The 21,511-nt window shown below is 43.2% G+C and overlaps 1 protein-coding gene across 1 annotated transcript in view; it reads right to left on the bottom strand.

Moving 5' to 3' along the window:
• SGSM3 (small G protein signaling modulator 3) overlaps positions 1-20,501 on the bottom strand; it is a 34,650-nt gene extending 14,149 nt beyond the window's left edge. Inside the window, 1 exon segment of the mRNA XM_082420605.1 lies at positions 20,395-20,501. The gene's annotated coding sequence lies outside the window, so the exon portion shown is untranslated.
• Between the last annotated feature and the right edge of the window lie 1,010 nt (positions 20,502-21,511).

The following is a 21,511-nucleotide window of genomic DNA, read 5'->3' on the forward strand; positions in this document are numbered from 1 at the left end:
AGGAGGAGGAAACAGTGGGAGGTGCAGCCGGCTCAGGAGGGCCTTAGAGTGCAGTACAGAACTGGATCTTATCCTCCTTACAGGAGGGTTCTGAGCAGAGGCAAACCTGAATCTGATTTAGGATTTCAAAGCTCTCTCTGGCTGCTGTGCAGAGAAGACTGCAGGTCAGGAGGGGGTGACACAGTAGGAATGATGTTGGCTTTGCTACCATGGGGACAGTGAGAAACGGTCAGATCTGGATATATTTTAATGAGTCTCTGCAATAATACGTATATGCCATTTCTCTTACCAACTACCCCCTAGTCCCCAAGTTCCCAACAGGAGCCAGAAGTGATATTGCAAACCTGGGCGGGCAGGTTTTTCCAGCCTCCAGTCGCTATGGAAACCTTCCTGAAAGCAGCCATCTGGGAGCTGGCTAAAGCAGCCACATCACTGGCGGCCCTGCTGTTGTCACAGGGATACTGAGAGGCAGAAACTTTTGAAAAACAAGAAATATACTGGAGGAAGATTAAAAGACTGTCATCTTTAAGCATGTAAATTTTTAAAAATGCCTTTTGATCCAGTAACTATTCTCCTGGAAACTTATCTTAAGGAAATAATTCAATAGACGCGAAAAGGTATGTACATGAAAAGGTCTACTTCAGCACCACCTATACAACAAAAACATGAGGACAATTTACATGTCAAACATTAGGGGAATTAATCAAATCTGGGTATACTGACACAATAAAATGTGATTTAATCATTTCATATTCCAGTTATGGACTTCCGCTTTTGGCCAAGATGGAGTTACAAGGACTGGATTTACTTTCCCAACCTGAACAACTAAAAAGCCAGAAAGATACACGAAACGATGGTTTTCAAACGTTGGATGACAGGCAGCACAGGACAGTGAAGCCTGAGAAAGAGAAAACAATTGAGCTGAGCCCTGTGACGGCCCGCTACCACCTGGAGAGAGTCTGCAGCCAGGACTGGGCACCCAGGAGGGCAGAGGAGCTGAGAGCTAGAGGTGGCCAAAGCAGCCCGAAGTTGTGGAGCAGAGACTTGCAGAGAGAGCTCCAGAAGTCTGCAGAGAGCACCCCCAAATCTTCATGTGGATACTGGTCAGCGTGTGTGTGAGGAAGCCACCCAAGGTTGGGAAGAGAGCCACCTGCAAGCAACACAAGGAGTAATACCTGAAGCTCACCCTACCGAGTCACTGTGATGTATTTTCCTTTCCAGAAATTGTGGAATGCAATTTGCCCAAACTTTGTTAAGAATTTTTGCATCTATGTTCATGAAGGATGTTTGATTGTAGTTTTCTTTCCTAATAACACCTTTTTCAGGTTTGGTATCAGGATGATATCAGCTTTATAGAATGATTTGGGAAGTAGTCCCCCCTCTTCCATTTTCAGGAAGAGTTTGTGTAGAAACCGGTATTATTTCTTCCTTAAATGCTGAAAGGAAATCACCAATGAAGTCTCCTGTGCCTGGAGTTTCCTTCATGGAAAGATTTTCAACTACAATTTCTTTCATAGAGATAAGGCTACTCAGATTATCTTTATTCCTCCTGAGTGAGCTTTTTTTTAAAAAAATTAATTTATTTATTTATTTTTGGCTGCGTTGGGTCTTTGTTGCTGCGCACAGGCTTTCTCTAGTTGCAGCGAGCGGGGGCTACTCTTCGTTGAGGTGGGCGGGCTTCTCACTGTGGTGGCTTCTCGTGTTGTGGAGCACGGGCTCTAGGTGCGCGGGCTTCAGTAGTTGTGGCTTGTGGGCTCTAGAGCGCAGACTCAGTAGTTGTGGTGCACGGGTTTAGTAGCTCCGCGGCATGTGGGATCTTCCTGGACTGGGGCTCGAACCCATGTCCCCTGCATTGGCAGGCAGATTCTGAACCACTGCACCACCAGGGAAGTCCCCTGAGTGAGCTTTGATAGTTTGTGTACTTTCAAGGAATCTGTCCACTATCCAAGTTGTTGAATTTATTGGTAAATTTAGTCCAAAGTTTGCAGAAGAAAAAAAAGCAATAAACAATAAAGATAACAGAAATCAATAAAACGGAAAACAAAAAGAGAAAAATCAATGAAACCAAAATCTGTTCCTTTGGAGATCAATAAAATCAAACCTCTGATCAGACTGAACAGGAAAAACGAGAAGACACAGATTACCAATATTATCAGGAATGGAAGAGGATACATTACTACAGATCCTGGAGGCATTAAACGGATAATACGAGAATATTATGAACAACTTTTGCCAATAAGTTCTACAATACATAAAAACAATACCATCATGACCAAGTGGGATTTATCTTGGGAATGCAAGACTTGTTCAATATTTAAAAAATCAATCAATGTAATTCAGTATATCAACAGACTGAAGAAGAAAAACTATATGATTATCTCGATACAAAAGAAGCATTTGGCAAAAGTCAACATCCATTCATGATAAAAAACTCAGAGATCTAGAAATAGAGGAAGCTTCCTTAACCTAATAAAAGGCATCTACAAAAATCCTACAGTTAACATCATACTTAATGATAAATGACTGAATGCTTTCCCCCTAAGATTGGCAACAAGGACAGGATTCAACATAATTCCAATCAAAATCCCAGTAGGAGTCATACAGAGTGACGTTAAGTCAGAAAGAGAAAAACAAACATGGTATATTAACGCATATATGTGGAATCTAGAAAAATGGTATAGATGATCTTATTTGCAAAGCAGAAATAGAGACACAGACATAGACAACAAATGTATTGATACCAAAGGGGAAAGGGGAGCGTGGGATGAATTGGGAGTTGGGAGAGACATATATACACTACTATATATAAAACAGATAACTAATGAGAACCTACTGTATAGCACAGGGAACTCTACTTAGTGCTCTGTGGTGACCTAAATGGGAAGGAAATCCAAAAAAGAGGGGGTATATGTACACGTATGGCTGATTCACTATGCTGTACAGCAGGAACTGACACAGCAGTGGAAAGCAGCTATACTCAAAAAAAAAAAAAAAAAAAAAAAAAATCCCAGTAGGATATCTTGCAGAAACTGACAAGCTGATTCTAAAATTTAAATGGATAAGCAAAGGAATCAAAATACTCAAAATAATTTTGAAAGCAGAAAGTTGGAGAATTCACACTACCTGATTTCAATACTTACTATAAAGCTACATGTAGTACAGGTGACACTGGCAAAAGGCAAGACATATAAATCAATGGAACAGAATAGGTAATCCAGAAATAGACCCATATATATGGTCAATTAACGTTATGAATTGAGTTGTGTCCCCCAAAAAAGATATGTTGAAGTCCCAACCCTCAGTACCTCAGAATGTGACCTTATTTGGAGAATGGGTCTTTGCTGATTTAACCAACTTAAGACGACCTCATTAAGGTAAGCCCTAATCCATTATGACTCATGTCCTTATAAAAAGGGGAAATTTGGACACAGATATATATAGAGAGAAAATATGAAGAGACAGGGAGAACACCATGTGAAGCACAGACTGGAATTATGGTGTAATAAGCCAAGGAATGCCTGGGGCTACTAGAAGCTGGAAGAAGCAAGGAAGGATCCTCCCCTACAGGTTTCAGAGTGAGCATGGCCTTGCCGACACCTTGATTTCAGATTTCTGGCCTCCGAAACTGTGAGACAATATTACTGTTGTTCTAAGTCACCCACTTTGTGATACTTTATTATGGCAGCCCTAGGAAAGTAAATAATTAATTTTCAACAAACATATAAATGCAATTCAATGGAGAAAGGATAGTCTTTTCAACAAATGGTCCTAGAAGAATCACTACAAAACTTCTAGAAGAAAACATAGGAAAAAATGTTTGTGACCTTGGTTAGGCAAAGATTTCTTAGATATTGCACTAAAAGTATGATCTATAAAAGAAAAAACTTGATTAAGTTAGACTTTATCAGAAGCCATTGGTGGTAGAAAATATGTTCAAATCACACATTTAATAAAGAACATGTATCTAGAATATAAGGAGTTCTCTAAACTCAGTGAGCTGGAAACAAACAATCCAATTAAAAATATAAAATGGGCGGGACTTCCTTGGTGGTCTAGTGGTTAAGAATCCACCTTCCAATGCACAGGACACGGGTTCGATCCCTGGTAGGGGAACAAAGATCCCACATGCCGCAGGGGCCACAACTACAGAGCCCATGTGCTCTGGAGCCTGCATGCCACAGAGAGAAGCCCGTGCACCACAACTTGAGAGAAGCCTGTGCGCCACAACGAAGAGCCCACATGCTGCAACTAAGACCCAACACATCCAAAAATTAATAAATAAATATTAAAAAAAAATAAAATGGGCAAAAGATTTGAACAGAAACATTAACAAAGAAGATATACAGATGACAAGCATACAGAAAGATACTTAACGTCATTAGTTATTAAGGAATGCAAATTAAAACCACAATGAGATATTACCATACACATATTAAATGGCTTAAATTAAAAAACAAACCACCTGACAATATTAAGTGCTGATGAGGATTCAGAGCAACTAGAACCCTCATACACTGCTGGTAGAAATGCAAAATGGTACCACAATTTTGGAAGAAGGTTTGGCAGTTTCTTATAAAGTTAGACATGTACTTACCATACAACCCAACAAACCCACTCCTAGGTATGTTTATCTAAGGAAAATGAAACTTTTGTTTACACAAAAACCTGTATGTAAACGTTTGTGGCAACTTTATCTGTGACTGCCAAAATCTGAAATCTGAAAACAACTCAAACGTCCTTTAACTGGTAAATGGATAAAGAACTGTGGTACGGGCTTCCCTGGTGGTGCAGTGGATAAGAATCCTCCTGCCAATGCAGGGGACACAGGTTCGAGCCCTGGTCCGGGAAGATCCCACATGTCGCGGAGCAACTAAGCCTGTGCACCACAACTACTGAGCCTGTGCTCTAGAGCCCGTGAGCCACAATTGCTGAAGCCCACGCACCTAGAGCCCGTGCTCCACAACAAGAGAAGCCACTGCAATGAGAAGCGCGCGCACCGCAACGAAGAGTAGCCCCCGCTCGCCGCAACTAGAGAAAGCCCGCGCGCAGCAACAAAGACCCAACGCAGCCAAAAATAAGTAAGTAAAATAAATAAATTTATATATAAAAAAAAAGAATTCCAATTATAGGGACTAAAGAAATATGGATACTATTTATGATATAATGTTAAGGGAAAATGTATGTAGCATGTGCACTCAGAAACGTGTATATCTGTCATTTACTCCCCAAATATTTCCCCAACACATATCATGTGCTAGGGCAACAATGATTTACAATCTAGAGGGGGAAAATCAAACAGAAAACAAAGAGATGGATAAATAAGAACTTCAGAGTATGGCAAGTGATCTGAATAAAACAAAAGGGTGATGTGATATAGAATCCAGGGACGGTTTGCCTGGCAAAGAAATAAAGCTATTTTTTTCTACTGCACCCCGCCCCCCCACAAAATACCAAAAACCAAACCAAAACAAAAAGAATCCAGGGAAGGAATCACTGATGCACTACTTGAATTGAAACCGGAAGGACAAGAAGCCAGCCTTGCAAAGATGGGGGTACAGTCATGGGCAGAAAGAAAGGCAAGTCCACAGGCTCTCAGGTGGGGAAGGCCTTGGAAGAAGGGAAAGCCCAGTAACTGAAACACAGCGGACAAGGGGGACAACGGTAAGAGGAAACTGGAGAGGTAGAGGCACCCAGATTGTCAAGGGACTGTAGGTCACAGTGAAGGATTTAGATTTTAAGGACAATGGGAAGCTACAAAAGGATCCTAAACATGGCGGTGGTGTGAACTAACACGTTTTTTAAAAAATCACTTTGGCTGCTGTTTGGCAAATGGCTTGTGGAGAGACAAGAGTGGATGCAGTGAGACCAGTTTGGAAGTACAAGCTCCAGGAAAGATGACGGGGAGTGAGACTAAAGTGGTGACAGTGGATGTGGGGAGAAGTAAATGGATTCAAGATATAACCAGAGGCAGAACCAATAGGCCTTGCTTCTGGGTTGGATGTGGGGAGTGAAGAAAGGGAGCATCCCAAAGTGAGGCCTAGGTTTCTGGTCTGAACTCCTGAGTTTACGATGATGACATTTACTAATATGGTGGTGAGTGGGAAAGAAACAGGTTTGGGGGAGGAGGGAATGAAGAGCTGTAGGATAATTTAAATGTTTCTTAGAAATCCAAGCGGAGCTGTTAAGCAGGTGACTGGATACACAAGTTTACATCTTCAAGGAGATGTAAAAACTAGAGATATAAACCTAGGAGTCTTTTGTTCATCTATCCAACCAACAAATATTTTTTGAGCAACTACTATGCCCCAGACACTGTTCCACATGCAAGGGATATAGCAGTAAAACAAGACAGACAAAGTTCTCGCTTTTATGAAACTGCAGTTTCCTCATCTGTAAAATGAGGATGACAAATGAGAAAATGTAAATATTTATCACAATACATAGCACATAGTATGTGCTTAATAAAGCCAGCTATTAATATTAGTGACAGAAAATAGACAATAAATAAGTAAATGAAAGAATAATTTCAGAGGCAGGTAGGGGCAGGACTATTTTTGATAGGTGGTCAGGGAAGGCCTTTCTGAGGAGATGACATTTCAGCTGACACCAGAATGATAAGGAGTCAGCTCTGCAAAGACTTAGAAGCTCAAACAGAGGAAACGGCTTGTGCAAGGACCTTAAGGAACAAAAGATTTATCACACTGGAGAAATAAAAGACAAGTGTGTCTGAGATGGAGCAATGAGGGGGAAAGTAGCAGATTATCACTGGAAAGACAGGATGAACTGGATTATGTAGGGCCTACTGCTCATAGCAAAGACTCTGGATTTTATTTTAATGGGAAGCCATTGGAGAGCTTTGAGCATGGGCATGACATGGTCTGACTTAGGTTTTTAAAGATATCACATTGGCTACTTTGTGAAGAATGAACTACAGAGGGGTTTAGAGTGGAAACTATTATAGTTGTCCAGGTGACAGATGGTATCTTGGACCAAAACAGTTGAGATGATGAGAAGTAACTAGATTCTGGATATAATTTGGAGATATAGGGGTAGATAATGGAAAGAATCAATGATGTCTCCTAGGCTTTTGACCTGAGCAACTGTGCAGATCCCATTAACCAAGATGAAGGGAGACTGGGGGAGAGCAGGTTTCATGGTTAGCAAGCAATCTGCTTTGGCCACGTTCAGTGGGGATGTCTATTAGACCTCTAAGTGGAGAGGTCAACTGGGCAATTGTATATATGAGCACAGAGTTCGCAGTAGTCAGAACTGGAGACGTGAATTTGAGAATCACCAGGACTAGATGTCGTGGCTAAGGAGAGAATGCAGAATAGGGGGCTGAGGACCAGATCCTGGAACATTCCAACATTTAGAGGTTACGCAGAAAAATATACAAAAAATAAAGTTTGAGGAGTGACCAGTGAAGTAGAAGGAACACTAGCAGTGTGTGGCGCTGTGGAAACCAAGAGAAGAAAGTGTTTCTACGAGGAGGAGGTGATCATCAGTGTCAGGTGCTACTTAGAGGTCAAGTGGTATGGAGGACAGAGAACTGGTCATTGGTTGGTGGTGATACTGACAAGAGCTTTAATTGTGTTATTTTTCTTGAACTTTTTATTTTAATTAATTAAAAAGAAGTATAGTTGATTTACAATGTTGTTAGTTTCTGGTGTACAGTAAAGTGATTCAGTTATACATATATATATACATCTTCTTTTTCATATGTTTCCATTATGTTATTACAAGATACGGAATATAGTTCCCTGTGCTATACAGAAGGACCTTGTTGTTTATCTATTTTATATATAGTAATTTGTATCCGCTAATCCCAAACTCCTAATTTATCCCGCTCCCCCCTTCCCCTTTGGTAACCGTAAGTTTGTTTTCTGTATCTGTGAGTCTGTTTGTTTTATAAATAAGTTCATTGGTATCATATTTTAGATTCCACATATAAGTGATACCATATATTTGTCTTTCTCTGTTTTACTTACTTCACTTAGTATGATAATCTCTAGGTCCATTCATGTTGCTGCAAATGGCATTATTTCATTCTTTTTCATGGCTGAGTGGTATTCCATTGTATATATGTACCACATCTTCTTTATCCATTCATTTTTCATTGGCCTTTAGGTTGCTTCCGTGTCTTGGCTATTGTAAATAGTGCTGCTATGAACACTGGGGTGCATGTATCTTTTCAAATTAGAGTTTTCTCCAAATGTATGCCCAGGAGTGGGATGCTAGATCATACGGTAACTCTATTTTTAGTTTTTTAAGGAATCTCCATACTGTTTTCCAGAGTGGCTGCACCAATTTACATTCCCACCAACAGTGCAGGAGGGCTCCCTTTTCTCCACACCCTCTCCCAGCATTTATTATTTGTAGCCTTTTTAATGATGGCCATTCTGACCGGTGTGAGGTGATACCTCATTGTAGTTTTTTTTTTTTTGGCTGTGTTGGGTCTTCGTTGCTGCACGCAAGCTTTCTCTAGTTGTGGTGAGCAGGGGCTACTCTTCGTTGTGGTGTGCAGGCTTCTCATTGTGGTGGCTTCTCTTGTTGCAGAGCATGGGCTCTAGGCACGTGGGCTTCAGTAGTTGTGGCACATGGGCTCAGTAGTTGTGGGTCACAGGCTCTAGAGCGCAGGCTCAGTAGTTGTGGCACAGGGGCTTAGTTGCTCCACGGTATGTGGGATCTTCCCAGACCAGGGCTTGAACCCGTGTCCCCCGCATTGGCAGGTGGATTCTTAACCACTGAGCCACCAGGGAAGTCCCCTCATTGTAGTTTTGATTTGCACTTCTCTGATCATTACTGATGTTGAGCATCTTTTCATGTGCCTATTGGCCATCTATATGTCTTCCTTGGAGAAATGTCTATTTAGGTCTTCTGTCCACTTTTTGATTGGGTTTTTTTTTGTTATCGAGTTGTGTGAGCTGTTTGTGTATTTCTGAAATTAAGCCCTTGTCGGTCACATCATCTGCAAATATTTTCTCCCATTCCATAGGTTGCCTTTTCGTTTTATGGCTTCCTTTGCTGTGCGAAAGCTTGTAAGTTTGATTAGGTCCCATTTTAAAATTTCTATTGCCTTGGGAGACTGACCTAAGAAAACATTGCTACGATTTATGAGAGATTTAATTTTTAATGGTGAGGGTGGAAGTCCAGTTGGAGTGAGTTGAAGAGGGAAGAGAAGAAAAGTAGAGTCATCAGCATGAAGACAGTATGTGATTTCAGCCATTTAAAAAATATATAATATATACATGTTGAAGGTAATATAAAAAGGAATATGGCTTATTTAAGTGGTAGGAGTATGGGGCTCATTGGTTTTGATTTTAAATGTTCTCTTTTTTGAAAAAGTACAGAGGTATTGTGTTTAAAAATTATACCACATCAAAAATTGTACATGAATGTTCACAACAGCATTATTTATAACAGTCCAAAAGTGGAAACAAAACAAAAACAAACAAAAAACCAAAAGTGGAAACAATCCAAATGTCCATCAAGTGATGAATGGATAAACAAAATGTGTATATCCATACAATGGAATATTATTCATCCATAAAAAGGAATGAAGTGCTGACACGTGTACCAACATGGATGGACCTTGAAAACATTATGCTCAGTGAAGGAAGCCAGTCACAAAAGACCACACAATGTATAATTCTATTTATATAAAATGCTCAGAATAGGCAAATCCATAGAGAAGGAAGGTAGATTAGTGGTTGCCAGGGGCTGGAGGGAGGGAGAAATAGGGAATTACTACTAGTGGGTATGTGGTTTCTTCTGGGGGTGATGAAAATATTCTGGAATTAGATAGTGGTGATGGTTGCACAACAGTGAATATACTGAAAACCTCTGAATTGTATACTTTAAAAGGGTGATTTTTATGGTACATGAATTATATCTCAATTTTAAAAATTACAGTTTAAGTACAGAACACTGAGGGAATAAGAATGTGTCCTTGAGTTTTCTGAGGTCCACAAATGAAGCCTGAACTTACATAAACTATGCAGTTTCTCTGTATCCTGCCTTCCTCTGCCTCTCACAGGGCTACTACTTATCACCTCAAATATCCATCTCCACAGGGATTTATACGAAACCAAAGAAAGCAAAAGTGAAAAAAAAGGTGCAAACTATTAGAGATAGCTTATATATAACTGTGAAAAGGATCCCTTTCTCTCTCATTTGAACTAACACTTTACTAACACTGCTCAGCATGAATCTGACATCTTAACAGCAACTGTGAAGTCAGGAACTCCCTAAGCTGCTGAAACCAGGTTTCCACGCCAATTTTTTGTTTTGTTTCGTTTAAGGCTAAACAAGATCCCCAGGTGTTTGACTTCACATGGAGTTGCAGTTTCTTTCCAGTACACTGAAGTGAAATACTCTGCCCAAAGCAAAAGTCACTAAAAGCAGTTTAAAGGAAAAAGATGCTTATAAACCAGGAGACCAGAAAAGTACATCAATTTGCAAGACAGACTCTAAGGGGGAAAAAATGCTATTTCCGAATCTACTTGTACAGATATGCCTCCCTGTCCGGAGTTTTCTCCACAGCCCGGGCACTTACTGGGTCCCCAGCCACACCCGAGCTGCGGTCAGGTAGGACACTGGCTGTCAGAGCCCGAGGCTCAAGGGGGCTTCTTCCCAGCACTTCTGGGCACTTTGCACAGGTCCGTTCTTTTCCACTGAGAACACAGATGACAGACTTAAGTGGTGGCAGGATATATGTAAGCTATAGGTCAGAAGAAAATCTCTGCAGCATATACAGTCACTGGGTTTATCATGGGAAGGAAGTGTGGGACTCTCCTCTGAGTTTTGTAATTATACTAACACAATGACATTAACAGAAATCAAAATTTTTAAAAATTCTGCCACAAGTTTGCCATCTCAATAAATCACACTTTCTTCTTTCCTATGCTCTCTTTTGGTTTTTCTCTACACACATACACAGTTCTTATATTTCAGATTTTAAAATATTTTTCTCTACCACACATCAAACTATCAGCATTTCCCCAGTAATCATGGAGTCTTTATAACCATATGTTCTATAATTTACTAATGTAGTCATCTGTAGATACAACATTTAAGCACCTAACAGCAATTTTTGCAATAAAAACAGTGCTGTGAGGAACTTGACCTTTGAAGATTTTTTAAATGAAGTACATTCCTCTAGTTTGGGAGAGGATTTGGATTTTTTAAAAAATGTGCCTTTTCTACTTTATAGTGTCAGCTTTGTAAACAGAAATCAAAGAACAGATTAGTAATAAATTATTGCTATTAGAGTTTAATACGATGTCACTTGAAGCAAGGTAATTAACCTAGTGACCCCTAAAATGAGCCTAAAATTTTACAATATTATAATAATAGGACAGTGGAAAATTACTATTTTAATAGTTGGCTCTTGGGACTTCTCTGATGGCACAGTGGTTAAGAATCCGCCTGCAAGGACTTCCCTGGTGGCGAAGTGCTTGAGAATCCACCTGCCAATGCAGGGGACACAGATTCAATCCCTGGTCCGGGAAGATCCCACATGCCGCAGATCAGCTAAGCCCATGTGCCACAACTGCTGAGCCTGCGCTCTAGAGCTGGAGAGGCACAACTACTGAGCCCAAGCACATAGAGTCCGTGCTCCGCTACAAGAGAAGCCACTGCAGTGAGAAGCCCACGCACCGCAACAAAGAGTAGCCCCCACTCGCCACAACTAGAGAAAGCCCACGCACAGCACCGAAGACCCAATGAAGAAAGAAAGAAAGAAAGAAAGAAGGAAGGAAGGAAGGGAGGGAGGAAGGAAGGGAGGAAGGAAGGAAAGGAATCTGCCTGCGTCTGGGAAGAGCCCACATGCCGCGGAGCAACTAAGCCCGCGTGCCACAACTACTGAAGCCCGCGCGCCTAGAGCCCGTGCTCTGCAACAAGAGAAGCCACCGCAATGAGAAGCCCGCGTACCGCAACGAAGAGTAGCCTCCGCTCGCCGCAACACGAGAAAGCCCGCGTGCAGCAACGAAGACCCAACGCAGCCAAAAATAAATAAATAAATTTATTCAAAAGAAAAAAAGTTGGCTCCAGAATGCTTCCCAGAGAGGAGGTTTATCTTTGGGAAAATATTTTGATAAGCTCCTTAAAGGTGGAAGGTAAACCTTGAAGCCACAGATTAGAAAAGGAGAGATCTATCGATTGTCTAGCAAAGGAAATTAATGGAAATTTGGAGGTAGGGGAGAACAGAAAATAGGGGTGGCCTGGACTACAGAGGGGACGGGAACAGCAGTCCAGAGATGGGTAAGGAGCTGCATCCTTCAGGACAGAGCGACCCACGAGACAGTGACATGCTGCGTGCCTGGGAGTGGGGAGGTCTTAGGGGTGGACCAAATGCCTCTTAAGCAAAGAACAATCCAAACCCCAATTTAAGTTAGTGTGCTATTGCAAGGTAATACCCCTTTGTCATCCATACCTTCAAGAAAGCCTGCTGGACTCATAATAGCCTTGACTGTGGTTTGAGGGGAAAATCAAAGAAAGGTCTGAAAATAGGAATAATAATTCCTACCTTACAGGCTGTTTTGAGAATTAAAGGAGTTAAATTTGAAAAACCTGGGGGAGGGTGTTGGCCTTCTCACATAATGTGGGATATAGGGCTTATGCCCATTTTATTGACATTTCAAGGTAAGTGATTTAGACTGATTATGTAATGTATGTTTTATTAGCTTATCTTATTTCTTTATTTAGGTATATAAAATAACTACTTTTAAAAAAACATGAGCTACACTTCAGCAATACCATGGAGTTTAGTTCCATGACTTTACAATATTGTTCCCTCTCTCCTAAATGACCTCCATCAGTGGTCCTCAAACTGCAGAGTGTATCAGAATCACCTGTAGGGCTTCTTAAAACCCAGACAGGGCTTCCCTGGTGGCGGAGTGGTTAAGAATCTGCCTGCCAATGCAGAGGACACGGGTTCGAGCCCTGGTCCGGGCAGATCCCACATGCCGTGGAGCAACTAAGCCTGTGCGCCACAAGTACTGAGCCTGCGCTCTAGAGCCCGCAAGCCACAACTACTGAGCCCGCGTGCCACAACTACTGAAGCCCGCGCGCCACAACTACTGAAGCCCGCGCGCCTAGAGCCCATGCTCCGCAACAAGAGAAGCCACTGCAATGAGAAGCCCATGCACCGCAACGAAGAGTAGCCCCCTCTTGCCGCAACTACAGAAAGCCCGCGCGCAGCAACAAAGACCCAATACAGCCAAAAATAAATTAATTAATTAAAAAAAAAAAAACAGACAGCTCTTAAAACCCAGACAGCTGGGGCCCACCCCCCAGAATTTCTGATTCTGCAGCTTCTACTCTCTACCCAGCACAGAAATCCTTTTTAAATGCAACTGATTATTTCCTTCTCCTCTTTAAAGCCCCTTTTCTTCCCTCTGACTTTTGGAAAAAGTCCAAATTTGTTAACTTGACTTATAAGACTGCATGAGCTAGTAGTCCCTGCTGACCATTCCAGCCTCATCTCTCAGCCTTCGACACTCACTCGACGCTCCAGCTGTAGCACCCTTTTTTCAGACCTTAGAACCCACCACTTTCTCTCAGAGCATGCTGCTAAATGAAGCAATTACCACAGTATGGAAAGAAAGTCTCAAAACTTGAGCCCCACCAAACACCATGATAAAGCAGCTAGTGGCACTAATCTTCTAGAACTGGCTCCCCCCTCCAGTCACCCCAATCATTCTTGTTGAAAACATGTTTAGTATTCACTTTATTCTTAATCTCCTCAGTGAAAAAGGCATCCAAATTTCTCAAACTGCCTCCTTCCAAACAGGCATCAGCTAAAGAGCAAAACGACCCAGGAATCAACTCCACTTTGCACTCCACTCCCTCCACTCCCGCTCCCACAGGCTTACAGCTGGGGCTGCTTCCCCGTCCCTGAGTCAATATTTTCTTTGTGACCAGAGATAGTGTTCCCTTAGGCAAGATTTAGGCACGACTGTGCAAGGTAGAGCACGGACTGGAAACACAGACGAGGGAAACAGGATTCTCCCCGCCAGAACTCCACAAGCCCAGGTATGGCTCTCCCTTTCCTGCAGAGCAGCACCAGGTAAATGAGGCTCTCCTGTGCAGGCTTCTGCAGGCCCATCCACTCTAGGTCTTCCTGTAAAATAATCACCCAAGGTACTCTGGTCACTTCCCTGAGTACCTCCCAGGATCACTCCCCTAAGATGTACAGCCTGGAAGCACCTGCACTGTGATAAGGAAAGCAGAAGCAAGGTACCGCCTGGACCTTCTGTCATTCCCGCCACCAGGGCTGGGGAGCAACACACCCCTTAGAAGTAAAAGTGAAACAAACAATGGGTACCTAACCTCAACTCGACATTCAGGTAGCTCTGAAAAATGCAGACAAGAGTTTTTGAGGAAAATAAAGCTCCTTGAGGGCTGACTGGCAAAAAAGGGCACTGAAAAATTTATATTTAAAGCTTTATATTAACATAGGAGCTTAGGGCACTTAAAAGGAACAGATCATAAATATAGTTAACAAAGTCCCTATTCCTCATATAATTAAACCACAGAGGTCAAAAACTACCTTTAAGTCACTCATTTGGCCATACCATCTATATAATTACTGGGAATTTTTCATTTGCAGATACGAAAACACCTACCCAATAACCCTACAGTATGGTAATCCAATCCTGTGTACTTTGTGGCAGTGGTTAGATGGAGGTATTAGAAGGGAGATACCACGAAAGAAGGAAAAGTGTTTATTGAGCATTTACCATACTTGCTAAGCACTCCCCATTTTACACTTGAGAAAACCAGGGCTCAGAGAGGTTAAGCAGCTTGCCCATATCAGTCAGTGAGTCAGAAGTGACTCCTAAGTGGTCCCTCTCTACCACACTGACTAGTACAACTGAGCTGTCAATTCTCCAGCACAGTGCCCTGGGAAGACACAGAAGCCACTTGTGCGTGTGTAAGAACAATGTACCTTGACTTGGGAATGGAGCCCAGTAGGAGCCAGGCAGAGTTAAAACATGATACAAGCAACTGTATTAAGAAACATAAACTTCTGTGAAAATTCCAAATTAAATATAAATTAGGAGAGAATCCCCATAGTACAAGAGCAAATGAATTTCTCTAACAGACCTGCACCTATGTTTAGAGATCATTAGCTTCTTCAATGCTGGGCGCAGGGCAAAGACTCTTAGAACAGAGTCACAAATGATGAAGTTAGAAGGATCTTTTGAGTTCATCTCCCTCTTACTTTTTTCAAAAGAAAGAAACTAAGGCTAAAGAGGTCAAAAGACTCATATAAAGCCATAAAGAGAGTAGGTGACATAGCCGGACCAGAAGCTAAGTCTCCTATTTCCACTATCCCAACCTCAAACTGAATCAAAAACTTGGTAACAACATGGTAACAGGCAAACTGCATTACACTCAGACCAGCATCATTATCACCAGAAATTCCAGGAAAGATGTCAGAGGAGGTTGTCCTCCTGCTGTTATAAACCTTAGGGTTAGACAATAACTTTTTTTTTTTTGGCTGCACGGCATGAGGGATCTTAGTTCCCCGACCAGGGATCGAACCCACGCTCCCTGCATTGGAAGTGCGGAGTCTTAACCACTGGATCGCCAGGGAAGTCCCAGGAAGCTGCTATTTTAAATTAGGTGTTCAGGGAAGGCTCAATGAGAAGGTGATGTGAAGAACATAAGGGGCAGGACTTCCCTGGCGGTCCAGTGGTTAAGAATCCACCTGCCAATGCAGGGGACACGGGTTCAATCCCTGGTCTGGGAAGATCCCACATGCTGCAGAGCAACTAAGCCCAAGCGCCACAACTACTGAGCCTGCGCTCTAGAGCCCGCGAGCCGCAGCTACTGAGCCCATGTGCCTAGAGCCCGTGCTCTGCAACAAGAGAAGCCACCACAATGAGAAGCCCACGCACTGCAATGAAGAGTAAGTAGCCCCCACTCTCTGCAACCAGAGAAAGCCCATGTGCAGCAACGAAGACCCAGCATGACCAAAAATAAATTAATTAATTTTTAAAAAACTGTTTAAAAAAAAAGAATGTAAGGGGCTGGGTGAAGCAGGGGTGTGGGGCAGAGACAACAGGAAACCAGGCTGGCCATACAGGGAAAGGCAGGAACAGTCTGTTCTAGAACAATCTCTAGGGCTCAGAGTCTGGAGACTTAGATTTCAATCAGAGAATCATAATTGAGGAGAACTTTACAGGTCATTTAGTACAACTACCCATCACATTATTAAACACCTTTATTACAACTCTCAGGTGACCATCTTGTCACTGTTCCTCACCTTAAGTGGGCATAATACTACTATACAGGGTGGCTGTGAAGATTGAGTTAATAGAAGTAAAATTCTTAGAACTGTGCCAAGTCTATAGTAAACACCCAATAAATAAGAGCTATTATTGAGTGGTGACAGTAGTAGTAATTATCCTAATTTTACAGATAAGCAAAATGAGGCATTGGGAAGCTATATCACTTTTGTTAAGTTTTCAAAGTTTAAAGTGGTAGAGCCAGAATTTGAACTTTATTGTAGGTGCTAATTACTATATCCCACTGACTTCAAAAGCAAAAAAAAAAAAAAAAAAAAAGTGGTACTTGGACTTTAATCCCATAACCTCAAGTCACACAAATTAAGGATATTTACAAATGAAACTCAAACACAAGAAGAGGGAAATGATCTGTTGTTTCATGTCTTTAGAATGTTAGCTAGAAGGCTAACTAGTTATCTAGGAAGACCAGGAATAGTTGTATGGTTTTGTTAAGGAAAAAAAAAAATCTATTAGTCCTAATTGGAAATCAGACCCTTCCCAAGAATAAGCTTTCTGATAACTGGACTGGTGCTTTCAATCTCATTTCTCACGTTACTCTTACTGATAAAGGTATTTAGTGATTCCAAAGAAATTAACTTCCCCAAACAGTCCAGAACATTAGCAGAGAAAAAAAATACATACAAAACCTACATCACAAACACTTAGAAAAAGCATAGATGTGTTTATAACTGAAAAAGAGGCATAATACTGGAAGTGAAAACACAGTTAGCAGTTAACTGTGCCTACAGAAAAGAGGTGAATGTCTCTCTCCTCATTTATGAATTGTGAGCATAAATTAACAAGCCTAAATGTTCAAAAAGGGGAGGTGATTATATGTATACTATTTCAAACAGTGGTGTCTTCAAAATCAGTTCATAAACCACATTGAACGTCGGCCTCATTACTTCAGTCACATGGTGCTGCTGAGAATCTAGCACCTCCCACGAGCTGAACAACATCCTATGAGGTATTCACTCCACAAACATCTACTGACCAGTGTTCTAGGAGAGAGGAGTGGGGTGGTGAAAAAGACAAAGGCCCTGGGGCTTCCCTGGTGGCGCAGTGGTTGAGAATCTGCCTGCCAATGCAGGGGACGCGGGTTCGAGTCCTGGTCTGGGAAGATCCCACATGCCACGGAGCAACTGGGCCCGTGAGCCACAATTACTGAGCCTGCGCGTCTGGAGCCTGTGCTCCTCAAGAAGAGAGGCCACGATGGTGAGAGGCCCGCGTACCGCGATGAAGAGTGGCCTCCGCTTGCCGCAACTAGAGAAAGCCCTCGCACAGAAACGAAGACCCAACACAGCCATAAAAAAAGACAAAGGCCCTACTTTCACAGAGCTGACACTGTAGGCAGGTATTATGAAGAAGAAATTAAGGCTCAGGTCCCAGGTCTGGCAGACTCTAAAGCCTACACTGTATATTTCAACTGTATCATCTCTCACTGGCGAGTTACAACTTCAGAAAGTCCACACCTAAGCATGCAGTCCTGACACCATTGCCTGGAACAACTTAGGGTTTCTCTCTGTTGGCAGTCCACTATCACCTTCTCAGTGAAGTGTTCCTCCCCCACTCCCAAGAGCAAAGATTGCTCGGTCAGGAGTTAACATACAGTGACCCGTATAAAATTCTTTTTCTCCCTCATTAGCTCCTAAACTCCCTCAGGGCAAGAACCATATCTCAGCCTCTTTGTAAGTCTAGAAGATGGTACCTAAGGTAGATATTCAATCAATGGCTGAGTGAAGTTCATGAGAGCAATTTCAATAGAGTCGAGGGGTGCGGGCCAGACTGCAATGAAATAAGGAGTAAACAGAAGGGAAGGGCATAGAGTTTGCTTTTTAAGGACAAATGTAGAAAGGAAACAGATGGGAAGTGACAGTAGTTTGAAGAAGAATTGTGGCCACAGGAAAGGTGGGTTTTTTTGTTTGTTTTTTTAAGAATGAGAAAGACTTGAACATATATGTTGGTAGGGTAGTACAGTGCAGTAGAAAGAGCAGGGATGTCAGAATCAGAGACCTGAATTTGCATTCTGGCCCGGTCACTATGTCTGTGGACAAATCACTTAACCTCTGTACTTCAACTTACACACATATAAAATGACAATGATAAACCTGCACTTCACTGTGACGATTACAGCACTTGGCAAAGAGAAGAGATTCAGTAAGTGGAACCAATGATTATTACCATATGTGGAAGCCTGGAGTCTGGTGTGCTAACCCCTCCCGCATAGTTTGTGCTTCAGTCCAGAATTCCTGTCTCATTCCTTGTGTAATATGTGACGTCAAAGAAACAAGACCCTTATTTCTCCTGTATGTGCTACCCTCTGTGCTATTCCACTTCCTTGTGACAGTCTGCATGAGCTCATGAATGGCTGCTGTGGAAAATTACTGATGTCACCAGCTGAGGAAGAGAGACAATCTGGAGAATAAGCAGATGAAACTGATGTTAAATTATCAAATGTACCAGATTTTGAGCTCCTGCCAAAGCGTTCATTGAGAACTAGGAAGAGAGAAACCAAAAACACAAACACACAGAACCTTGTTTAAGTTTCTAAGCCAACAAGGTGTCCCCAGCATCCACTCTGGGCACTGAAAGATGGCGGTATGATAAAAGAGATGATTCCTGAGATCCTTTCTCAATATTTTACCCTGACATCAGGTTCATTTCTGTGAGGTACCTCACCGACTCTTCTGTCAACCTGACAAGTTCCCAAATTCACAAGATTAATATTTAAACAATTTTTGTTCACAGCCTTCTAAAGTTGATGCCATGGGTCGTGTTCAGCTGTTACCTATATCTGGTCAAGAAAAACACCTCACCCCGGCCCTCTCTCCCAGATCACACACCCCCACGCTTAAAAAGGGATACGAAGAGGGCTAAAGCCCAGGCTAATGTAACAATTAGTGATGAAAAGGCTACCGGCACCTGGGATTATTAAAAGACAGGAAAGATGTTGACTATTATTTAGAATCAATTACCAGCTAATCATGGAGAACAGAAATAAATATGTAAATCAAAGAAGATATAACTCCATCGTTTAGAGTTCAGAGAGAACTGGAAGATACAGAAAAGAGATGAAGAGGAAAAGAAGGAAATATATGTGTACCTACAAACTTAATCATAAACAATCACAAAAGCTACAAATAAACAAGTCGAAGTTGAAAATTCACTTTTTGTGAAACAGAGTCTGATTAGGAACTTGAATTTACCAAGAAAGAAAAAGAAAGAAGGGTAAAGAATATTCCAGACACTTCTAAATATCCCACCAAAGAGCAAGCAAAAAAGAGCCAGCAACCCACCACAAATCGCATATGCAGCACAAGCCTGGAAAATATGATACAGTCATTCGTCACCAAAAAGAGACTTTAAATCACCTCTCCCCGCCGCCCCATATAAAAAGCATCTTGGATCGATCATTAAACCATGTATGAGAATAATTTTCAAAATTCCAATCCTAACCACACTGGCTGAGTCCTGGCTAGTACATGCCTCAATTTCTCCAGAGTTAAAAACCCATATTACAGTGTGTTCTGAGTCTGGCCAGAATCTGAGCCTGTGTTCTGACACCAGACTTGAATCTTTAACGTAAAGTTACAAGTCACACCTGAAGAAGACTTTGCTGCTGTAAACGTATCCGAGGCAGCCGTTTTTTCAAAAAACCCAAAAAACAAAAAAGGTCGCCGGCCTGAGGTGCGGCTTCTGTAAACTGCTCCCAGCCGCGGGAGGGGGCCGTATTCGGGCTCGAGCGCCCAGGGCACTTCAGCTCGGGCGCCAGGAGCCCCCCTTCCCGCTGGGCCGGCTGGGGGTCCCGCCCCGGGAGGCCGCCCCCCGCCCCGAGCACCGCCCGCGCCCCTCAGGCCTCGCGCCCCTCAGGCCTCGCGCCCGACCTCGAGAGCCCGGGCCTAGCCGGGACCCCCGCCCCGCGCGCCGCACGAGCGAGGGCCGGGCCGGCCGGCTACGGCGCCGCCTTGCTCCTCGGCCCGTCAGTCCGTGGGTCAGTCGGTCGGTCCACAGACCCTCACGTCCCCACCGGAGGGGCACAGGTGGGCGCCGGGCCCCGCAAACCCAGCGAGTCTCGGCCAACCTCTCGCTCCGCACTCACCTGCCCCGCGGGGGACGTCCAGCTGCCCCGCGGCCGTGCGCCACCGCCACCACTGTGCCAAAGCTTGTCAGGCTGGAGGCTCGACCCCTATCGGCGCTCGGCGGCGTCACCGCGCACTCGCGCCGGGCCGAGCGGGCGGCCGAGGGGCATGCTGGGGGCTGTAGTCTTTCTGGTCCGTTGGCCGGGAGGTGAGGTGGGGTCTGCGCGCTTCTGGACCCCGCACACCAGCCTCCTTTCGGAGACTAGGCCGCGTCCTCTGGCGGGGGTGGGGGGGTCGAGGGTTACTGGGGGTGGAGGTGGAGAGGCGACCTTCGAAGCCCAATTTTGGCCTAGCGATGCCCACCTGGCCTCCCGTCTGCGCTGCATCCCTAGGAGTTAGGGGAATATGGGGTGGACCAGTGGTCAGGATGGGGGATAGACACGGCAGGGCTCTCGGAAGGAGCGGCTTACCTGATATTCATTTTCTAAACATGTAAGTGCCTTCTTTACGGGTGTACAAACCAGTCCTAGACTGGCCTGATCCACTCTTACACAATTCACAAGCCTTGGAAGGAGCCGCAACTAGTAACAAATTGGTTGAGGTCCTACCCGAGAAATTCAGTCTCTGGGCATAATGCAATGAGAGGGTGTAGTCAGAGGCCTGCATTTGAGTCTATCAACCACGCTAACATTTGGCTCACCCATAAAATGAGAATGTGAACTTGTGGTGGTTGTGAGAACTGGATGCTGTCTGAGAAAATGTTAAAGTGCAGTACAAATGAACAGTCCATGACGGTAGCAGGGCCCATCTCCATTTGATATCCAGGTCCCAGTGGACATCAGGCTCTAGTTTAAAAAAAAAAAAAAAAGAAAAGCACTTGCCATGTTTTAGAAAGGTCACCAAAAGCTGTAACAGGATTACAGGAATATTTTTCTAGAAACTTCACCCTACTCTGAAGAGATGTACCACAATTTCATTTTAGAGCTGCTTATTAACCTGAGCTCGGGTTCCTAAGGGTGTTCCAAGGTGGGAATGATGCAGTGAATTAATGGGAACCACAGGTGAAGCCTACAAAACACACTAAGGCATTCTCAATCATGACCTCATTGTATTATGCTCACTTTACAAAGCACTTTC

The sequence above is a fragment of the Balaenoptera physalus genome (assembly GCF_965194825.1).
Source record: "Balaenoptera physalus genome assembly, chromosome: 13".
Lineage (NCBI taxonomy): Eukaryota > Metazoa > Chordata > Mammalia > Artiodactyla > Balaenopteridae > Balaenoptera > Balaenoptera physalus.